This window comes from Eschrichtius robustus, chromosome 1, assembly GCF_028021215.1.
Source record: "Eschrichtius robustus isolate mEscRob2 chromosome 1, mEscRob2.pri, whole genome shotgun sequence".
NCBI classification, from domain to species: domain Eukaryota; kingdom Metazoa; phylum Chordata; class Mammalia; order Artiodactyla; family Eschrichtiidae; genus Eschrichtius; species Eschrichtius robustus.
Genome location: NC_090824.1, coordinates 145,753,481 through 145,773,248, shown reverse-complemented (window position 1 = coordinate 145,773,248; position 19,768 = coordinate 145,753,481). Strand labels below are relative to the sequence as shown.

At 54.5% G+C, this 19,768-nt stretch overlaps 11 non-coding genes across 11 annotated transcripts; all 11 read right to left on the bottom strand.

Annotated features, from left to right (window-relative positions):
* Positions 1-229: 229 nt before the first annotated feature.
* LOC137778388 (small nucleolar RNA SNORD116) lies at positions 230-321 on the bottom strand. Its single transcript, XR_011076864.1, has one exon. It is a non-coding gene; the product is annotated as a small nucleolar RNA SNORD116 (small nucleolar RNA).
* Positions 322-710: 389 nt separating this feature from the next.
* LOC137751920 (small nucleolar RNA SNORD116) lies at positions 711-802 on the bottom strand. Its single transcript, XR_011070989.1, has one exon. It is a non-coding gene; the product is annotated as a small nucleolar RNA SNORD116 (small nucleolar RNA).
* Positions 803-3,260: 2,458 nt separating this feature from the next.
* On the bottom strand, positions 3,261-3,352 carry LOC137753362 (small nucleolar RNA SNORD116). Its single transcript, XR_011071460.1, has one exon. It is a non-coding gene; the product is annotated as a small nucleolar RNA SNORD116 (small nucleolar RNA).
* Positions 3,353-5,760: 2,408 nt separating this feature from the next.
* LOC137778384 (small nucleolar RNA SNORD116) lies at positions 5,761-5,852 on the bottom strand. Its single transcript, XR_011076862.1, has one exon. It is a non-coding gene; the product is annotated as a small nucleolar RNA SNORD116 (small nucleolar RNA).
* A 389-nt stretch (positions 5,853-6,241) lies between these two features.
* On the bottom strand, positions 6,242-6,333 carry LOC137751915 (small nucleolar RNA SNORD116). The gene has a single exon (XR_011070988.1). It is a non-coding gene; the product is annotated as a small nucleolar RNA SNORD116 (small nucleolar RNA).
* A 2,458-nt stretch (positions 6,334-8,791) lies between these two features.
* LOC137753358 (small nucleolar RNA SNORD116) lies at positions 8,792-8,883 on the bottom strand. Its single transcript, XR_011071459.1, has one exon. It is a non-coding gene; the product is annotated as a small nucleolar RNA SNORD116 (small nucleolar RNA).
* Positions 8,884-11,291: 2,408 nt separating this feature from the next.
* On the bottom strand, positions 11,292-11,383 carry LOC137778378 (small nucleolar RNA SNORD116). Its single transcript, XR_011076861.1, has one exon. It is a non-coding gene; the product is annotated as a small nucleolar RNA SNORD116 (small nucleolar RNA).
* A 389-nt stretch (positions 11,384-11,772) lies between these two features.
* LOC137751912 (small nucleolar RNA SNORD116) lies at positions 11,773-11,864 on the bottom strand. The gene has a single exon (XR_011070987.1). It is a non-coding gene; the product is annotated as a small nucleolar RNA SNORD116 (small nucleolar RNA).
* Positions 11,865-14,322: 2,458 nt separating this feature from the next.
* LOC137752855 (small nucleolar RNA SNORD116) lies at positions 14,323-14,414 on the bottom strand. Its single transcript, XR_011071305.1, has one exon. It is a non-coding gene; the product is annotated as a small nucleolar RNA SNORD116 (small nucleolar RNA).
* A 2,408-nt stretch (positions 14,415-16,822) lies between these two features.
* Positions 16,823-16,914, bottom strand: LOC137778374 (small nucleolar RNA SNORD116). The gene has a single exon (XR_011076860.1). It is a non-coding gene; the product is annotated as a small nucleolar RNA SNORD116 (small nucleolar RNA).
* A 389-nt stretch (positions 16,915-17,303) lies between these two features.
* On the bottom strand, positions 17,304-17,395 carry LOC137751907 (small nucleolar RNA SNORD116). Its single transcript, XR_011070986.1, has one exon. It is a non-coding gene; the product is annotated as a small nucleolar RNA SNORD116 (small nucleolar RNA).
* Positions 17,396-19,768: the final 2,373 nt, after the last annotated feature.

Genomic DNA, 19,768 nt, shown 5'->3' with positions numbered 1-19,768 from the left:
TGCATACAGACCGCGGCAGGATATAGCAGTTTTGGCTAGACTCAGGTGCCCAGAGACATCAAGTTGTCCTTAGCCTTCCCATGTAGATGGACATCCCAGGCTCCTTTCCACATGGCTCTTTCTGCACGAGAAGCCCGCCACCCTCAACTTGAACAATGTTGCTGCACACGCCCACAGTAGCAAATGCGACATGGACCTCTCCCTAATTTTCCTTTGGGAGCCACGTGCTGGACCTCAGTTAGGATGAGAAGATGGTAGGTATTGCTCATTCATTTTGTTTAGATTTTGAAGGAATGCATTTATGGGAGTCATCATCGATCCACGCAGCTGCTCAAAGGCTGGACGTGCAAAGTCGCGGATTGTCAGCAAGCTAAAACCTCTCAGCAGTAGGGAGCGGCCAGACTCGAGCCACGGGGCAGAAAGTGCACCCAAGTCTCAGGGCATTGGAGCTCGGGTTCCCCAGGAAGAGCCCGGAATGTAACGGGGTAGTCTCGCCGCACAAGTCCCCGTGGCCAAACATCTAGGTTTCTTCAAAGAAGTTCCGTTTACCCCCACAAGGTTTCTACCACGAACCTTGTCAAGCCAGAGGCGATGCCCTTGGGTCGTACAGAAAGCTATTGGCATTGGAGATATTCCAATGCCCAAACTGGCAGGGCAAACCCTTGCAGCAACTGGGTAACTTGCCCTGGCGCATTGTATTTTCGCCCCCGGGACTGTCAGTGACATGACCGCGGAGAAACCTGAGACCCATTCATTGGTTCAGAGTTCCAAGCAGTGCATTTATGGGAGTCATCATCAATCCACCTGCTCAAAGGCTGCACGTTCAAAGTTGCAGGCTCCACCGCAGGGCAGCCAACGATCTCAATCATGTCAGCAGTCAGGAGCGGCCAGAGCCGACCCACGGGGCTGCCAATGGAGCTAAGGATCATGGCATCGGATCTGGGGTGCCACTGGAAGAGCCAAGAAGGTGAGGGTGTAGTCTCAGGGCACAAGTCCCCGTGGCCAAACATCTAGGTTTCTGCAAAGAATTTCCACTCACCACCACAAGGTTCCTACGAGGATCCTCAAGTACTTCACGCCAAAATCACTCTGAGACTCTTTTGCCTCGACTTGCCTCAACTTGCCGCACTGTCCTCACTTCGCCAGGTTTCATGGACTATACAGAGGGCCCCATGCTGCTGCAGGTGTTTGTTCCCGGGCACTCCACCACCTGCCTCAGTGTGACAGAACACAGGGATGTTTGAGAAAAGTGAACGGGGGCACAGAGGCAAAGGGTGATACCGCCCAGCGAAGTGCGCTGCGATGTGCGCTATATCTCACCTCAACATTTCATTTGCAGCCCATCATGTCTGTGTGTCCACAGCCAAACGTGAATGCATCATGGCACAGATGCCTTCAGAGTGCACGGGCATCAACACAAAGAGCACGGCCGTCCATCAAACCCCTGGTATGGGCCTTGAACTTCCCCGCCTGAGCCGCCTCCCCACCGACACAGCATAGGGATGTCATCCTGAACCGCTGAGACACCCTCAGGGGAAATGGGATTACTCAGCGTAAGAGCCACTGCCCTCTGGGGAACCAAACCACTCCTGGCGCATACGCTTCCACACAATGGACTCAGCCTCAAGGGGAAATGTGGTCCCTGAGATCTTCCACAAGGGAACGACCCTTGGACAAATGTCACGACCTCCAACAAAAGCAGCTTGTAGGGACCGGTGACAAATCGCACCAGAGGAACTCCTGGACTGAATAATGGAGATTCACCTGTAGCCATACTTCCTGGCCTGCTGCCAAGACTGGCAACCTACCCTTAGCCCACACACAAAGCTAATGGCACGGGAACCATTCCGATGCTCAACGCGGCGGGGAAACCCTTGCAACAATGGTGTAACTTGCAGTGGTGTCTGGCACTTTCACACTCTGGGCCCATCAGTGACGTGACATTGGGGAAACCGTGAGGCCCAGGTACTCTACAAGCAACTTGTTACCCACAGCCATGCAACGAGAGAATCCAGACAACAGCCTAGACACTTGAACCGGTATGATTTGTCTGGCCTGTGGCCAGGCTCGCCGGATACCACAGTCTCGACGCACCAGCGGGTGGCAGGAAAAATGACACCCACACCACACATCCTCTCCTGCCCTTAAAACTGTAGCCTTTCCTTGGCAACCGACTCCCTTGTTTCTGCATGGTTGCGCCCAATGACCTCCTAGTAGAGCTCCAATCCTCAGGGAACGCTATGTGGGCCGAGTATAGAAATGATGCTTGGCTGTCCTCAGGAACACCTTCACATCTTCAACACAGGGGGAACGTGGCCAGACAGGGACAAAACACCCCAAGGCCTCTAAATCGGCCCCCATGAGAAGACACCATACTGTGCCATGAAGGCAACCTTTCGCTGGACAAGGACCCGCCATGAAGCAAATCGACCAAGGAGAGGAAAGAGGCGGGACAGTCCACAAAGGTGCTCCCGTATTCTCTCCCTACACGTGCCTCCAGATGCTCCTGAGGGAATCCCAAATGTGTTCCGGGGACCCCATGGCCACCGTCGATCTATCCACCCACCAATAAACCTGTGGGCTTAGTCAGCCATCTCACGTGTCTCTTTCACTCGCCTTGCCTTACTCTCTCTCCACCGGGATCCCAACGTGTCACGGCAAGATGCCAGAGCCACCCCTCACCAAGGAAGCTTGCCGTGACCAAGCTTGACTAAGGCATTTTCCAGCCCCTTCACACAGCACACACAAGCAGGACACACCCCGAGGAGGAGCCATCAGATTGCCTAAACTCCCAGGAACACTGGCCCATTTGATTTCTCCCCTCATCAGGAGAAACCTAAATTGCATATGGTCTCCCAAGCAGAACATGACAAAGAAGCCTGGCCTAGGCCTGGAATCCTGTTCTGACCCTGAGCCTACAGACTTCTGTTTCTTTGAGGCCACACGGCAATGACCAGCAGGTGGGGGCAACCTGTAGAACACAAGCGCAGGTGGCAGAACCAGCAATGGCGCACGCTTCCTCTCCTACCTGCATGCTGAACCGTGACAGGGGACAGCAGTCCTGGCTAGACCAAGGAACAAAGAGACGGCAAGCTGTCCCAAGCCTTCCCACCTGCATTGGCATCCCAGGCTCCTTTCCCAATGGCTCTTCTCCCCATGAGATGACCACAACCCTCAACTTGAACAACGTGGCTGTGGACACCCACAGCCGCAAATGCAATGTGAACCTCTCCCTACTTTCCTTTTGGGAGCCACGTGCTGGACCTCAGTTCCAAAGAGGAGACGGTAGGGATTTTTCACTCATTTTGTTCAGATTTCCAAGGAAAGCATTTGTGGGAGTCATCATCGATCCAAACTCGGGCTCAAACGTTGGACATGCAAAGTTGCAGATTCCACCATGGGACGGCCAGCGAGCTGAATCATATCAGCGTACAGAAGTGGCCAGAGCCGAGCCATGAGTCAGGAAATGCAGCCAGTTCTCAGGGCATGAAAGCTCGTGTTCCCCGAGAAATTACCAGAAGGTGAGGGTGTAGCCCCGGTGCACACGTTCCCGTCGCCAAACCTTTAGGTTAAGCAAAGAAGTGTCCCTTACCGCAACAAGGGTTAAAGCAGGATCCTCATGGAATGCACGCCAGGACCCATCCGAGACTCCTTCGCCTGGCCTCGCCTTGCCACGCCGTCCTCCTTTCAACGGGTATCAGGGATTATACGGATGGCCCCAGGCTGCTGCTAGCATTCTTTCCCTGGCATTCCACCTGGCTCGGGTGAGAGAACACACGCAGGCTTGAGGAGGGTGCACGGGCGCAGCGAGGGACAGGTCGATACCACCCAGTGATGTGTGTTCTATCTCTCCTCAACATTTCATTTGCTGTCCGTCTTGCCTGTGTGTACGCACCCAAACGTGAAAGCATCGTGGCACAGGCGCCTTCAGAGCATGCGGCCATCAGGACAAAGAGCGCCGCCGGCCAACAACACCCTGGTCTCGGGCCCTGAAATTCCTCTCCTGAGCAATCTGCCCCGCATCACAGCAAAACGATGTCTTCCTGATCCCCTGAGACACCCTCAGGACAACTGGGCCCCCTCAGCCTAAGAGCAAGTGCCCTCTTTGGCAACAAACACGCCCTTGGCACTTATGATTCCACACAGTGGACACACCCTCAAGGCGAGAGATCTTCCACAAGGGAAGGGCCCTTGGCCGAATATGACGACCTCCATCAAAAGCGGCTCGTAGGGACCCGTGACAAAGGGCACCTGAGGAACCCCTGGACTGATCAAGGGAGACTCACCAGCAGGCATACTTCCTGGTCTCCTGCCAAGCCAGAGGAACTTCTTAGGACCGCAACCAAAGCTAATGGCAAGGGAGCCATTCCAATGCCCAAAGTGGCGGGGCAAACCCTTGCAGCAACTGGGTATCTTATTGTACCACCTTGCACATTGTCTTTCTTCCCTTCAAGGACTAGACCTTGGAGAAACCATGAGACCCTGGTCCTCCAGAACCAACGTGTCACCCACAGCCGTGCAATGAGGGAACGCCTCCAACATCCTGGACCCTTGAACCGGCATGACTTCTCTGGCTTGAAGCCATGCATGCTGGAGATCACAGGCTCGCAGCACCAGAAGGCGGCAGGACAAAATGACCCCTGCAGCACACATTCACTCCAGCCCTTAAACCTGTAGCATTTCCTTGGCAGCCAACTCGCTTCTTTCTGCATGGTTGGGCCCAAAGACCTCCGGGAAGAGCTCCAAACCTCAGGGAATGCTATGCCGACTGGGCATAGCAATGACGCTGGGCTGTCCGAAGGAACACCTTAACATCCTCAACATAGGGGCAAGGAGGCCACACAGGGACAAAACATCCCAACGGCTCCAAATCGGGCCCAGTGAGAAGACACCATACTGTGCTGTGAAGGCACCATTCAGTGGAACAAGGACCCGCCGTGAAGCACATTGAGAAAGGAGAGGAAAAGGTTGGGATGGTCCATGAATGTGCACCTGTGTTCCTTCCCTACACGGGACTCCAAATGCTCCTGAAGATATCCCAAAAGAGTTCCGGGAACCCTATGTCCACCGAACATCTATCCACCCAACAGTAAGCCTGTGGGCTTAGCCAACACTCTCACGTGTATTTCCCACTCGCCTTGCCTTCCTCTCTCCACCAGGATCCAGACGAATCCACCCCTCACCTAAGTAGCTTGATATCCCCTGGAATTGCCTAAGGCATTTTCCAACCTCTCCACACACAACACACAAGCAGGACACAACCCAAGGAGGAGCCAGCAGCGTCGCCCAAATCTGTGGGACGGTGGCCCATTTGATTTGCCCTGACCATCAGGGCAAATGTAAACTACATCCCACCTCCCAAGCTGAACATGACATAGAAGCCTGGCCTGGCCAGGACTCCTTCTCTGACCCTGAGTGCAGAGACTTCTGCTTCCTTGCGGGAACAAGGCAACGACCTGAGCTCGAGGGTGGCCTGTAGATCTCGAGGGGAAGCCAGAGGAGTACCAGTGGCTCACGCTTCCTTTCATACCTGCATACAGACCGCGGCAGGATATAGCAGTTTTGGCTAGACTCAGGTGCCCAGAGACATCAAGTTGTCCTTAGCCTTCCCATGTAGATGGACATCCCAGGCTCCTTTCCACATGGCTCTTTCTGCACGAGAAGCCCGCCACCCTCAACTTGAACAATGTTGCTGCACACGCCCACAGTAGCAAATGCGACATGGACCTCTCCCTAATTTTCCTTTGGGAGCCACGTGCTGGACCTCAGTTAGGATGAGAAGATGGTAGGTATTGCTCATTCATTTTGTTTAGATTTTGAAGGAATGCATTTATGGGAGTCATCATCGATCCACGCAGCTGCTCAAAGGCTGGACGTGCAAAGTCGCGGATTGTCAGCAAGCTAAAACCTCTCAGCAGTAGGGAGCGGCCAGACTCGAGCCACGGGGCAGAAAGTGCACCCAAGTCTCAGGGCATCGGAGCTCGGGTTCCCCAGGAAGAGCCCGGAATGTGACGGGGTAGTCTCGCCGCACAAGTCCCCGTGGCCAAACATCTAGGTTTCTTCAAAGAAGTTCCGTTTACCCCCACAAGGTTTCTACCACGAACCTTGTCAAGCCAGAGGCGATGCCCTTGGGTCGTACAGAAAGCTATTGGCATTGGAGATATTCCAATGCCCAAACTGGCAGGGCAAACCCTTGCAGCAACTGGGTAACTTGCCCTGGCGCATTGTATTTTCGTCCCCGGGACTGTCAGTGACATGACCGCGGAGAAACCTGAGACCCATTCATTGGTTCAGAGTTCCAAGCAGTGCATTTATGGGAGTCATCATCAATCCACCTGCTCAAAGGCTGCACGTTCAAAGTTGCAGGCTCCACCGCAGGGCAGCCAACGATCTCAATCATGTCAGCAGTCAGGAGCGGCCAGAGCCGACCCACGGGGCTGCCAATGGAGCTAAGGATCATGGCATCGGATCTGGGGTGCCACTGGAGGAGCCAAGAAGGTGAGGGTGTAGTCTCAGGGCACAAGTCCCCGTGGCCAAACATCTAGGTTTCTGCAAAGAATTTCCACTCACCACCACAAGGTTCCTACGAGGATCCTCAAGTACTTCACGCCAAAATCACTCTGAGACTCTTTTGCCTCGACTTGCCTCAACTTGCCGCACTGTCCTCACTTCGCCAGGTTTCATGGACTATACAGAGGGCCCCATGCTGCTGCAGGTGTTTGTTCCCGGGCACTCCACCACCTGCCTCAGTGTGACAGAACACAGGGATGTTTGAGAAAAGTGAACGGGGGCACAGAGGCAAAGGGTGATACCGCCCAGCGAAGTGCGCTGCGATGTGCGCTATATCTCACCTCAACATTTCATTTGCAGCCCATCATGTCTGTGTGTCCACAGCCAAACGTGAATGCATCATGGCACAGATGCCTTCAGAGTGCACGGGCATCAACACAAAGAGCACGGCCGTCCATCAAACCCCTGGTATGGGCCTTGAACTTCCCCGCCTGAGCCGCCTCCCCACCGACACAGCATAGGGATGTCATCCTGAACCGCTGAGACACCCTCAGGGGAAATGGGATTACTCAGCGTAAGAGCCACTGCCCTCTGGGGAACCAAACCACTCCTGGCGCATACGCTTCCACACAATGGACTCAGCCTCAAGGGGAAATGTGGTCCCTGAGATCTTCCACAAGGGAACGACCCTTGGACAAATGTCACGACCTCCAACAAAAGCAGCTTGTAGGGACCGGTGACAAATCGCACCAGAGGAACTCCTGGACTGAATAATGGAGATTCACCTGTAGCCATACTTCCTGGCCTGCTGCCAAGACTGGCAACCTACCCTTAGCCCACACACAAAGCTAATGGCACGGGAACCATTCCGATGCTCAACGCGGCGGGGAAACCCTTGCAACAATGGTGTAACTTGCAGTGGTGTCTGGCACTTTCACACTCTGGGCCCATCAGTGACGTGACATTGGGGAAACCGTGAGGCCCAGGTACTCTACAAGCAACTTGTTACCCACAGCCATGCAACGAGAGAATCCAGACAACAGCCTAGACACTTGAACCGGTATGATTTGTCTGGCCTGTGGCCAGGCTCGCCGGATACCACAGTCTCGACGCACCAGCGGGTGGCAGGAAAAATGACACCCACACCACACATCCTCTCCTGCCCTTAAAACTGTAGCCTTTCCTTGGCAACCGACTCCCTTGTTTCTGCATGGTTGCGCCCAATGACCTCCTAGTAGAGCTCCAATCCTCAGGGAACGCTATGTGGGCCGAGTATAGAAATGATGCTTGGCTGTCCTCAGGAACACCTTCACATCTTCAACACAGGGGGAACGTGGCCAGACAGGGACAAAACACCCCAAGGCCTCTAAATCGGCCCCCATGAGAAGACACCATACTGTGCCATGAAGGCAACCTTTCGCTGGACAAGGACCCGCCATGAAGCAAATCGACCAAGGAGAGGAAAGAGGCGGGACAGTCCACAAAGGTGCTCCCGTATTCTCTCCCTACACGTGCCTCCAGATGCTCCTGAGGGAATCCCAAATGTGTTCCGGGGACCCCATGGCCACCGTCGATCTATCCACCCACCAATAAACCTGTGGGCTTAGTCAGCCATCTCACGTGTCTCTTTCACTCGCCTTGCCTTACTCTCTCTCCACCGGGATCCCAACGTGTCACGGCAAGATGCCAGAGCCACCCCTCACCAAGGAAGCTTGCCGTGACCAAGCTTGACTAAGGCATTTTCCAGCCCCTTCACACAGCACACACAAGCAGGACACACCCCGAGGAGGAGCCATCAGATTGCCTAAACTCCCAGGAACACTGGCCCATTTGATTTCTCCCCTCATCAGGAGAAACCTAAATTGCATATGGTCTCCCAAGCAGAACATGACAAAGAAGCCTGGCCTAGGCCTGGAATCCTGTTCTGACCCTGAGCCTACAGACTTCTGTTTCTTTGAGGCCACACGGCAATGACCAGCAGGTGGGGGCAACCTGTAGAACACAAGCGCAGGTGGCAGAACCAGCAATGGCGCACGCTTCCTCTCCTACCTGCATGCTGAACCGTGACAGGGGACAGCAGTCCTGGCTAGACCAAGGAACAAAGAGACGGCAAGCTGTCCCAAGCCTTCCCACCTGCATTGGCATCCCAGGCTCCTTTCCCAATGGCTCTTCTCCCCATGAGATGACCACAACCCTCAACTTGAACAACGTGGCTGTGGACACCCACAGCCGCAAATGCAATGTGAACCTCTCCCTACTTTCCTTTTGGGAGCCACGTGCTGGACCTCAGTTCCAAAGAGGAGACGGTAGGGATTTTTCACTCATTTTGTTCAGATTTCCAAGGAAAGCATTTGTGGGAGTCATCATCGATCCAAACTCGGGCTCAAACGTTGGACATGCAAAGTTGCAGATTCCACCATGGGACGGCCAGCGAGCTGAATCATATCAGCGTACAGAAGTGGCCAGAGCCGAGCCATGAGTCAGGAAATGCAGCCAGTTCTCAGGGCATGAAAGCTCGTGTTCCCCGAGAAATTACCAGAAGGTGAGGGTGTAGCCCCGGTGCACACGTTCCCGTCGCCAAACCTTTAGGTTAAGCAAAGAAGTGTCCCTTACCGCAACAAGGGTTAAAGCAGGATCCTCATGGAATGCACGCCAGGACCCATCCGAGACTCCTTCGCCTGGCCTCGCCTTGCCACGCCGTCCTCCTTTCAACGGGTATCAGGGATTATACGGATGGCCCCAGGCTGCTGCTAGCATTCTTTCCCTGGCATTCCACCTGGCTCGGGTGAGAGAACACACGCAGGCTTGAGGAGGGTGCACGGGCGCAGCGAGGGACAGGTCGATACCACCCAGTGATGTGTGTTCTATCTCTCCTCAACATTTCATTTGCTGTCCGTCTTGCCTGTGTGTACGCACCCAAACGTGAAAGCATCGTGGCACAGGCGCCTTCAGAGCATGCGGCCATCAGGACAAAGAGCGCCGCCGGCCAACAACACCCTGGTCTCGGGCCCTGAAATTCCTCTCCTGAGCAATCTGCCCCGCATCACAGCAAAACGATGTCTTCCTGATCCCCTGAGACACCCTCAGGACAACTGGGCCCCCTCAGCCTAAGAGCAAGTGCCCTCTTTGGCAACAAACACGCCCTTGGCACTTATGATTCCACACAGTGGACACACCCTCAAGGCGAGAGATCTTCCACAAGGGAAGGGCCCTTGGCCGAATATGACGACCTCCATCAAAAGCGGCTCGTAGGGACCCGTGACAAAGGGCACCTGAGGAACCCCTGGACTGATCAAGGGAGACTCACCAGCAGGCATACTTCCTGGTCTCCTGCCAAGCCAGAGGAACTTCTTAGGACCGCAACCAAAGCTAATGGCAAGGGAGCCATTCCAATGCCCAAAGTGGCGGGGCAAACCCTTGCAGCAACTGGGTATCTTATTGTACCACCTTGCACATTGTCTTTCTTCCCTTCAAGGACTAGACCTTGGAGAAACCATGAGACCCTGGTCCTCCAGAACCAACGTGTCACCCACAGCCGTGCAATGAGGGAACGCCTCCAACATCCTGGACCCTTGAACCGGCATGACTTCTCTGGCTTGAAGCCATGCATGCTGGAGATCACAGGCTCGCAGCACCAGAAGGCGGCAGGACAAAATGACCCCTGCAGCACACATTCACTCCAGCCCTTAAACCTGTAGCATTTCCTTGGCAGCCAACTCGCTTCTTTCTGCATGGTTGGGCCCAAAGACCTCCGGGAAGAGCTCCAAACCTCAGGGAATGCTATGCCGACTGGGCATAGCAATGACGCTGGGCTGTCCGAAGGAACACCTTAACATCCTCAACATAGGGGCAAGGAGGCCACACAGGGACAAAACATCCCAACGGCTCCAAATCAGGCCCAGTGAGAAGACACCATACTGTGCTGTGAAGGCACCATTCAGTGGAACAAGGACCCGCCGTGAAGCACATTGAGAAAGGAGAGGAAAAGGTTGGGATGGTCCATGAATGTGCACCTGTGTTCCTTCCCTACACGGGACTCCAAATGCTCCTGAAGATATCCCAAAAGAGTTCCGGGAACCCTATGTCCACCGAACATCTATCCACCCAACAGTAAGCCTGTGGGCTTAGCCAACACTCTCACGTGTATTTCCCACTCGCCTTGCCTTCCTCTCTCCACCAGGATCCAGACGAATCCACCCCTCACCTAAGTAGCTTGATATCCCCTGGAATTGCCTAAGGCATTTTCCAACCTCTCCACACACAACACACAAGCAGGACACAACCCAAGGAGGAGCCAGCAGCGTCGCCCAAATCTGTGGGACGGTGGCCCATTTGATTTGCCCTGACCATCAGGGCAAATGTAAACTACATCCCACCTCCCAAGCTGAACATGACATAGAAGCCTGGCCTGGCCAGGACTCCTTCTCTGACCCTGAGTGCAGAGACTTCTGCTTCCTTGCGGGAACAAGGCAACGACCTGAGCTCGAGGGTGGCCTGTAGATCTCGAGGGGAAGCCAGAGGAGTACCAGTGGCTCACGCTTCCTTTCATACCTGCATACAGACCGCGGCAGGATATAGCAGTTTTGGCTAGACTCAGGTGCCCAGAGACATCAAGTTGTCCTTAGCCTTCCCATGTAGATGGACATCCCAGGCTCCTTTCCACATGGCTCTTTCTGCACGAGAAGCCCGCCACCCTCAACTTGAACAATGTTGCTGCACACGCCCACAGTAGCAAATGCGACATGGACCTCTCCCTAATTTTCCTTTGGGAGCCACGTGCTGGACCTCAGTTAGGATGAGAAGATGGTAGGTATTGCTCATTCATTTTGTTTAGATTTTGAAGGAATGCATTTATGGGAGTCATCATCGATCCACGCAGCTGCTCAAAGGCTGGACGTGCAAAGTCGCGGATTGTCAGCAAGCTAAAACCTCTCAGCAGTAGGGAGCGGCCAGACTCGAGCCACGGGGCAGAAAGTGCACCCAAGTCTCAGGGCATCGGAGCTCGGGTTCCCCAGGAAGAGCCCGGAATGTGACGGGGTAGTCTCGCCGCACAAGTCCCCGTGGCCAAACATCTAGGTTTCTTCAAAGAAGTTCCGTTTACCCCCACAAGGTTTCTACCACGAACCTTGTCAAGCCAGAGGCGATGCCCTTGGGTCGTACAGAAAGCTATTGGCATTGGAGATATTCCAATGCCCAAACTGGCAGGGCAAACCCTTGCAGCAACTGGGTAACTTGCCCTGGCGCATTGTATTTTCGTCCCCGGGACTGTCAGTGACATGACCGCGGAGAAACCTGAGACCCATTCATTGGTTCAGAGTTCCAAGCAGTGCATTTATGGGAGTCATCATCAATCCACCTGCTCAAAGGCTGCACGTTCAAAGTTGCAGGCTCCACCGCAGGGCAGCCAACGATCTCAATCATGTCAGCAGTCAGGAGCGGCCAGAGCCGACCCACGGGGCTGCCAATGGAGCTAAGGATCATGGCATCGGATCTGGGGTGCCACTGGAGGAGCCAAGAAGGTGAGGGTGTAGTCTCAGGGCACAAGTCCCCGTGGCCAAACATCTAGGTTTCTGCAAAGAATTTCCACTCACCACCACAAGGTTCCTACGAGGATCCTCAAGTACTTCACGCCAAAATCACTCTGAGACTCTTTTGCCTCAACTTGCCTCAACTTGCCGCACTGTCCTCACTTCGCCAGGTTTCATGGACTATACAGAGGGCCCCATGCTGCTGCAGGTGTTTGTTCCCGGGCACTCCACCACCTGCCTCAGTGTGACAGAACACAGGGATGTTTGAGAAAAGTGAACGGGGGCACAGAGGCAAAGGGTGATACTGCCCAGCGAAGTGCGCTGCGATGTGCGCTATATCTCACCTCAACATTTCATTTGCAGCCCATCATGTCTGTGTGTCCACAGCCAAACGTGAATGCATCATGGCACAGATGCCTTCAGAGTGCACGGGCATCAACACAAAGAGCACGGCCGTCCATCAAACCCCTGGTATGGGCCTTGAACTTCCCCGCCTGAGCCGCCTCCCCACCGACACAGCATAGGGATGTCATCCTGAACCGCTGAGACACCCTCAGGGGAAATGGGATTACTCAGCGTAAGAGCCACTGCCCTCTGGGGAACCAAACCACTCCTGGCGCATACGCTTCCACACAATGGACTCAGCCTCAAGGGGAAATGTGGTCCCTGAGATCTTCCACAAGGGAACGACCCTTGGACAAATGTCACGACCTCCAACAAAAGCAGCTTGTAGGGACCGGTGACAAATCGCACCAGAGGAACTCCTGGACTGAATAATGGAGATTCACCTGTAGCCATACTTCCTGGCCTGCTGCCAAGACTGGCAACCTACCCTTAGCCCACACACAAAGCTAATGGCACGGGAACCATTCCGATGCTCAACGCGGCGGGGAAACCCTTGCAACAATGGTGTAACTTGCAGTGGTGTCTGGCACTTTCACACTCTGGGCCCATCAGTGACGTGACATTGGGGAAACCGTGAGGCCCAGGTACTCTACAAGCAACTTGTTACCCACAGCCATGCAACGAGAGAACCCAGACAACAGCCTAGACACTTGAACCGGTATGATTTGTCTGGCCTGTGGCCAGGCTCGCCGGATACCACAGTCTCGACGCACCAGCGGGTGGCAGGAAAAATGACACCCACACCACACATCCTCTCCTGCCCTTAAAACTGTAGCCTTTCCTTGGCAACCGACTCCCTTGTTTCTGCATGGTTGCGCCCAATGACCTCCTAGTAGAGCTCCAATCCTCAGGGAACGCTATGTGGGCCGGGTATAGAAATGATGCTTGGCTGTCCTCAGGAACACCTTCACATCTTCAACACAGGGGGAACGTGGCCAGACAGGGACAAAACACCCCAAGGCCTCTAAATCGGCCCCCATGAGAAGACACCATACTGTGCCATGAAGGCAACCTTTCGCTGGACAAGGACCCGCCATGAAGCAAATCGACCAAGGAGAGGAAAGAGGCGGGACAGTCCACAAAGGTGCTCCCGTATTCTCTCCCTACACGTGCCTCCAGATGCTCCTGAGGGAATCCCAATTGTGTTCCGGGGACCCCATGGCCACCGTCGATCTATCCACCCACCAATAAACCTGTGGGCTTAGTCAGCCATCTCACGTGTCTCTTTCACTCGCCTTGCCTTACTCTCTCTCCACCGGGATCCCAACGTGTCACGGCAAGATGCCAGAGCCACCCCTCACCAAGGAAGCTTGCCGTGACCAAGCTTGACTAAGGCATTTTCCAGCCCCTTCACACAGCACACACAAGCAGGACACACCCCGAGGAGGAGCCATCAGATTGCCTAAACTCCCAGGAACACTGGCCCATTTGATTTCTCCCCTCATCAGGAGAAACCTAAATTGCATATGGTCTCCCAAGCAGAACATGACAAAGAAGCCTGGCCTAGGCCTGGAATCCTGTTCTGACCCTGAGCCTACAGACTTCTGTTTCTTTGAGGCCACACGGCAATGACCAGCAGGTGGGGGCAGCCTGTAGAACACAAGCGCAGGTGGCAGAACCAGCAATGGCGCACGCTTCCTCTCCTACCTGCATGCTGAACCGTGACAGGGGACAGCAGTCCTGGCTAGACCAAGGAACAAAGAGACGGCAAGCTGTCCCAAGCCTTCCCACCTGCATTGGCATCCCAGGCTCCTTTCCCAATGGCTCTTCTCCCCATGAGATGACCACAACCCTCAACTTGAACAACGTGGCTGTGGACACCCACAGCCGCAAATGCAATGTGAACCTCTCCCTACTTTCCTTTTGGGAGCCACGTGCTGGACCTCAGTTCCAAAGAGGAGACGGTAGGGATTTTTCACTCATTTTGTTCAGATTTCCAAGGAATGCATTTGTGGGAGTCATCATCGATCCAAACTCGGGCTCAAACGTTGGACATGCAAAGTTGCAGATTCCACCATGGGACGGCCAGCGAGCTGAATCATATCAGCGTACAGAAGTGGCCAGAGCCGATCCATGAGTCAGGAAATGCAGCCAGTTCTCAGGGCATGAAAGCTCGTGTTCCCCGAGAAATTACCAGAAGGTGAGGGTGTAGCCCCGGTGCACACGTTCCCGTCGCCAAACCTTTAGGTTTAGCAAAGAAGTGTCCCTTACCGCAACAAGGGTTAAAGCAGGATCCTCATGGAATGCACGCCAGGACCCATCCGAGACTCCTTCGCCTGGCTTCGCCTTGCCACGCCGTCCTCCTTTCAACGGGTATCAGGGATTATACGGATGGCCCCAGGCTGCTGCTAGCATTCTTTCCCTGGCATTCCACCTGGCTCGGGTGAGAGAACACACGCAGGCTTGAGGAGGGTGCACGGGCGCAGCGAGGGACAGGTCGATACCACCCAGTGATGTGTGTTCTATCTCTCCTCAACATTTCATTTGCTGTCCGTCTTGCCTGTGTGTACGCACCCAAACGTGAAAGCATCGTGGCACAGGCGCCTTCAGAGCATGCGGCCATCAGGACAAAGAGCGCCGCCGGCCAACAACACCCTGGTCTCGGGCCCTGAAATTCCTCTCCTGAGCAATCTGCCCCGCATCACAGCAAAACGATGTCTTCCTGATCCCCTGAGACACCCTCAGGACAACTGGGCCCCCTCAGCCTAAGAGCAAGTGCCCTCTTTGGCAACAAACACGCCCTTGGCACTTATGATTCCACACAGTGGACACACCCTTAAGGCGAGAGATCTTCCACAAGGGAAGGGCCCTTGGCCGAATATGACGACCTCCATCAAAAGCGGCTCGTAGGGACCCGTGACAAAGGGCACCTGAGGAACCCCTGGACTGATCAAGGGAGACTCACCAGCAGGCATACTTCCTGGTCTCCTTCCAAGCCAGAGGAACTTCTTAGGACCGCAACCACAGCTAATGGCAAGGGAGCCATTCCAATGCCCAAAGTGGCGGGGCAAACCCTTGCAGCAACTGGGTATCTTATCGTAGCACCTTGCACATTGTCTTTCTTCCCTTCAAGGACAAGACCTTGGAGAAAACATGAGACCCAGGTCCTCCAAAACCAACGTGTCACCCACAGCCGTGCAATGAGGGAACGCCTCCAACATCCTGGACCCTTGAACCGGCATGACTTCTCTGGCTTGAAGCCATGCATGCTGGAGATCACAGGCTCGCAGCACCAGAAGGCGGCAGGACAAAATGACCCCTGCAGCACACATTCACTCCAGCCCTTAAACCTGTAGCATTTCCTTGGCAGCCAACTCGCTCCTTTCTGCATGGTTGGGCCCAAAGACCTCCGGGAAGAGCTCCAAACCTCAGGGAATGCTATGCCGACTGGGCATAGCAATGACGCTGGGCTGTCCGAAGGAACACCTTAACATCCTCAACATAGGGGCAAGGAGGCCACACAGGGACAAAACATCCCAACGGCTCCAAATCGGGCCCAGTGAGAAGACACCATACTGTGCTGTGAAGGCACCATTCAGTGGAACAAGGACCCGCCGTGAAGCACATTGAGAAAGGAGAGGAAAAGGTTGGGATGGTCCATGAATGTGCACCTGTGTTCCTTCCCTACACGGGACTCCAAATGCTCCTGAAGATATCCCAAAAGAGTTCCGGGAACCCTATGTCCACCGAACATCTATCCACCCAACAGTAAGCCTGTGGGCTTAGCCAACACTCTCACGTGTATTTCCCACTCGCCTTGCCTTCCTCTCTCCACCAGGATCCAGACGAATCCACTCCTCACCTAAGTAGCTTGATATCCCCTGGAATTGCCTAAGGCATTTTCCAACCTCTCCACACACAACACACAAGCAGGACACAACCCAAGGAGGAGCCAGCAGCGTCGCCCAAATCTGTGGGACGGTGGCCCATTTGATTTCCCCTGACCATCAGGGCAAATGTAAACTACATCCCACCTCCCAAGCTGAACATGACATAGAAGCCTGGCCTGGCCAGGACTCCTTCTCTGACCCTGAGTGCAGAGACTTCTGCTTCCTTGCGGGAACAAGGCAACGACCTGAGCTCGAGGGTGGCCTGTAGATCTCGAGGGGAAGCCAGAGGAGTACCAGTGGCTCACGCTTCCTTTCATACCTGCATACAGACCGCGGCAGGATATAGCAGTTTTGGCTAGACTCAGGTGCCCAGAGACATCAAGTTGTCCTTAGCCTTCCCATGTAGATGGACATCCCAGGCTCCTTTCCACATGGCTCTTTCTGCACGAGAAGCCCGCCACCCTCAACTTGAACAATGTTGCTGCACACGCCCACAGTAGCAAATGCGACATGGACCTCTCCCTAATTTTCCTTTGGGAGCCACGTGCTGGACCTCAGTTAGGATGAGAAGATGGTAGGTATTGCTCATTCATTTTGTTTAGATTTTGAAGGAATGCATTTATGGGAGTCATCATCGATCCACGCAGCTGCTCAAAGGCTGGACGTGCAAAGTCGCGGATTGTCAGCAAGCTAAAACCTCTCAGCAGTAGGGAGCGGCCAGACTCGAGCCACGGGGCAGAAAGTGCACCCAAGTCTCAGGGCATTGGAGCTCGGGTTCCCCAGGAAGAGCCCGGAATGTGACGGGGTAGTCTCGCCGCACAAGTCCCCGTGGCCAAACATCTAGGTTTCTTCAAAGAAGTTCCGTTTACCCCCACAAGGTTTCTACCACGAACCTTGTCAAGCCAGAGGCGATGCCCTTGGGTCGTACAGAAAGCTATTGGCATTGGAGATATTCCAATGCCCAAACTGGCAGGGCAAACCCTTGCAGCAACTGGGTAACTTGCCCTGGCGCATTGTATTTTCGCCCCCGGGACTGTCAGTGACATGACCGCGGAGAAACCTGAGACCCATTCATTGGTTCAGAGTTCCAAGCAGTGCATTTATGGGAGTCATCATCAATCCACCTGCTCAAAGGCTGCACGTTCAAAGTTGCAGGCTCCACCGCAGGGCAGCCAACGATCTCAATCATGTCAGCAGTCAGGAGCGGCCAGAGCCGACCCACGGGGCTGCCAATGGAGCTAAGGATCATGGCATCGGATCTGGGGTGCCACTGGAAGAGCCAAGAAGGTGAGGGTGTAGTCTCAGGGCACAAGTCCCCGTGGCCAAACATCTAGGTTTCTGCAAAGAATTTCCACTCACCACCACAAGGTTCCTACGAGGATCCTCAAGTACTTCACGCCAAAATCACTCTGAGACTCTTTTGCCTCGACTTGCCTCAACTTGCCGCACTGTCCTCACTTCGCCAGGTTTCATGGACTATACAGAGGGCCCCATGCTGCTGCAGGTGTTTGTTCCCGGGCACTCCACCACCTGCCTCAGTGTGACAGAACACAGGGATGTTTGAGAAAACTGAACGGGGGCACAGAGGCAAAGTGTGATACCGCCCAGCGAAGTGCGCTGCGATGTGCGCTATATCTCACCTCAACATTTCATTTGCAGCCCATCATGTCTGTGTGTCCACAGCCAAACGTGAATGCATCATGGCACAGATGCCTTCAGAGTGCACGGGCATCAACACAAAGAGCACGGCCGTCCATCAAACCCCTGGTATGGGCCTTGAACTTCCCCGCCTGAGCCGCCTCCCCACCGACACAGCATAGGGATGTCATCCTGAACCGCTGAGACACCCTCAGGGGAAATGGGATTACTCAGCGTAAGAGCCACTGCCCTCTGGGGAACCAAACCACTCCTGGCGCATACGCTTCCACACAATGGACTCAGCCTCAAGGGGAAATGTGGTCCCTGAGATCTTCCACAAGGGAACGACCCTTGGACAAATGTCACGACCTCCAACAAAAGCAGCTTGTAGGGACCGGTGACAAATCGCACCAGAGGAACTCCTGGACTGAATAATGGAGATTCACCTGTAGCCATACTTCCTGGCCTGCTGCCAAGACTGGCAACCTACCCTTAGCCCACACACAAAGCTAATGGCACGGGAACCATTCCGATGCTCAACGCGGCGGGGAAACCCTTGCAACAATGGTGTAACTTGCAGTGGTGTCTGGCACTTTCACACTCTGGGCCCATCAGTGACGTGACATTGGGGAAACCGTGAGGCCCAGGTACTCTACAAGCAACTTGTTACCCACAGCCATGCAACGAGAGAACCCAGACAACAGCCTAGACACTTGAACCGGTATGATTTGTCTGGCCTGTGGCCAGGCTCGCCGGATACCACAGTCTCGACGCACCAGCGGGTGGCAGGAAAAATGACACCCACACCACACATCCTCTCCTGCCCTTAAAACTGTAGCCTTTCCTTGGCAACCGACTCCCTTGTTTCTGCATGGTTGCGCCCAATGACCTCCTAGTAGAGCTCCAATCCTCAGGGAACGCTATGTGGGCCGAGTATAGAAATGATGCTTGGCTGTCCTCAGGAACACCTTCACATCTTCAACACAGGGGGAACGTGGCCAGACAGGGACAAAACACCCCAAGGCCTCTAAATCGGCCCCCATGAGAAGACACCATACTGTGCCATGAAGGCAACCTTTCGCTGGACAAGGACCCGCCATGAAGCAAATCGACCAAGGAGAGGAAAGAGGCGGGACAGTCCACAAAGGTGCTCCCGTATTCTCTCCCTACACGTGCCTCCAGATGCTCCTGAGGGAATCCCAAATGTGTTCCGGGGACCCCATGGCCACCGTCGATCTATCCACCCACCAATAAACCTGTGGGCTTAGTCAGCCATCTCACGTGTCTCTTTCACTCGCCTTGCCTTACTCTCTCTCCACCGGGATCCCAACGTGTCACGGCAAGATGCCAGAGCCACCCCTCACCAAGGAAGCTTGCCGTGACCAAGCTTGACTAAGGCATTTTCCAGCCCCTTCACACAGCACACACAAGCAGGACACAACCCGAGGAGGAGCCATCAGATTGCCTAAACTCCCAGGAACACTGGCCCATTTGATTTCTCCCCTCATCAGGAGAAACCTAAATTGCATATGGTCTCCCAAGCAGAACATGACAAAGAAGCCTGGCCTAGGCCTGGAATCCTGTTCTGACCCTGAGCCTACAGACTTCTGTTTCTTTGAGGCCACACGGCAATGACCAGCAGGTGGGGGCAACCTGTAGAACACAAGCGCAGGTGGCAGAACCAGCAATGGCGCACGCTTCCTCTCCTACCTGCATGCTGAACCGTGACAGGGGACAGCAGTCCTGGCTAGACCAAGGAACAAAGAGACGGCAAGCTGTCCCAAGCCTTCCCACCTGCATTGGCATCCCAGGCTCCTTTCCCAATGGCTCTTCTCCCCATGAGATGACCACAACCCT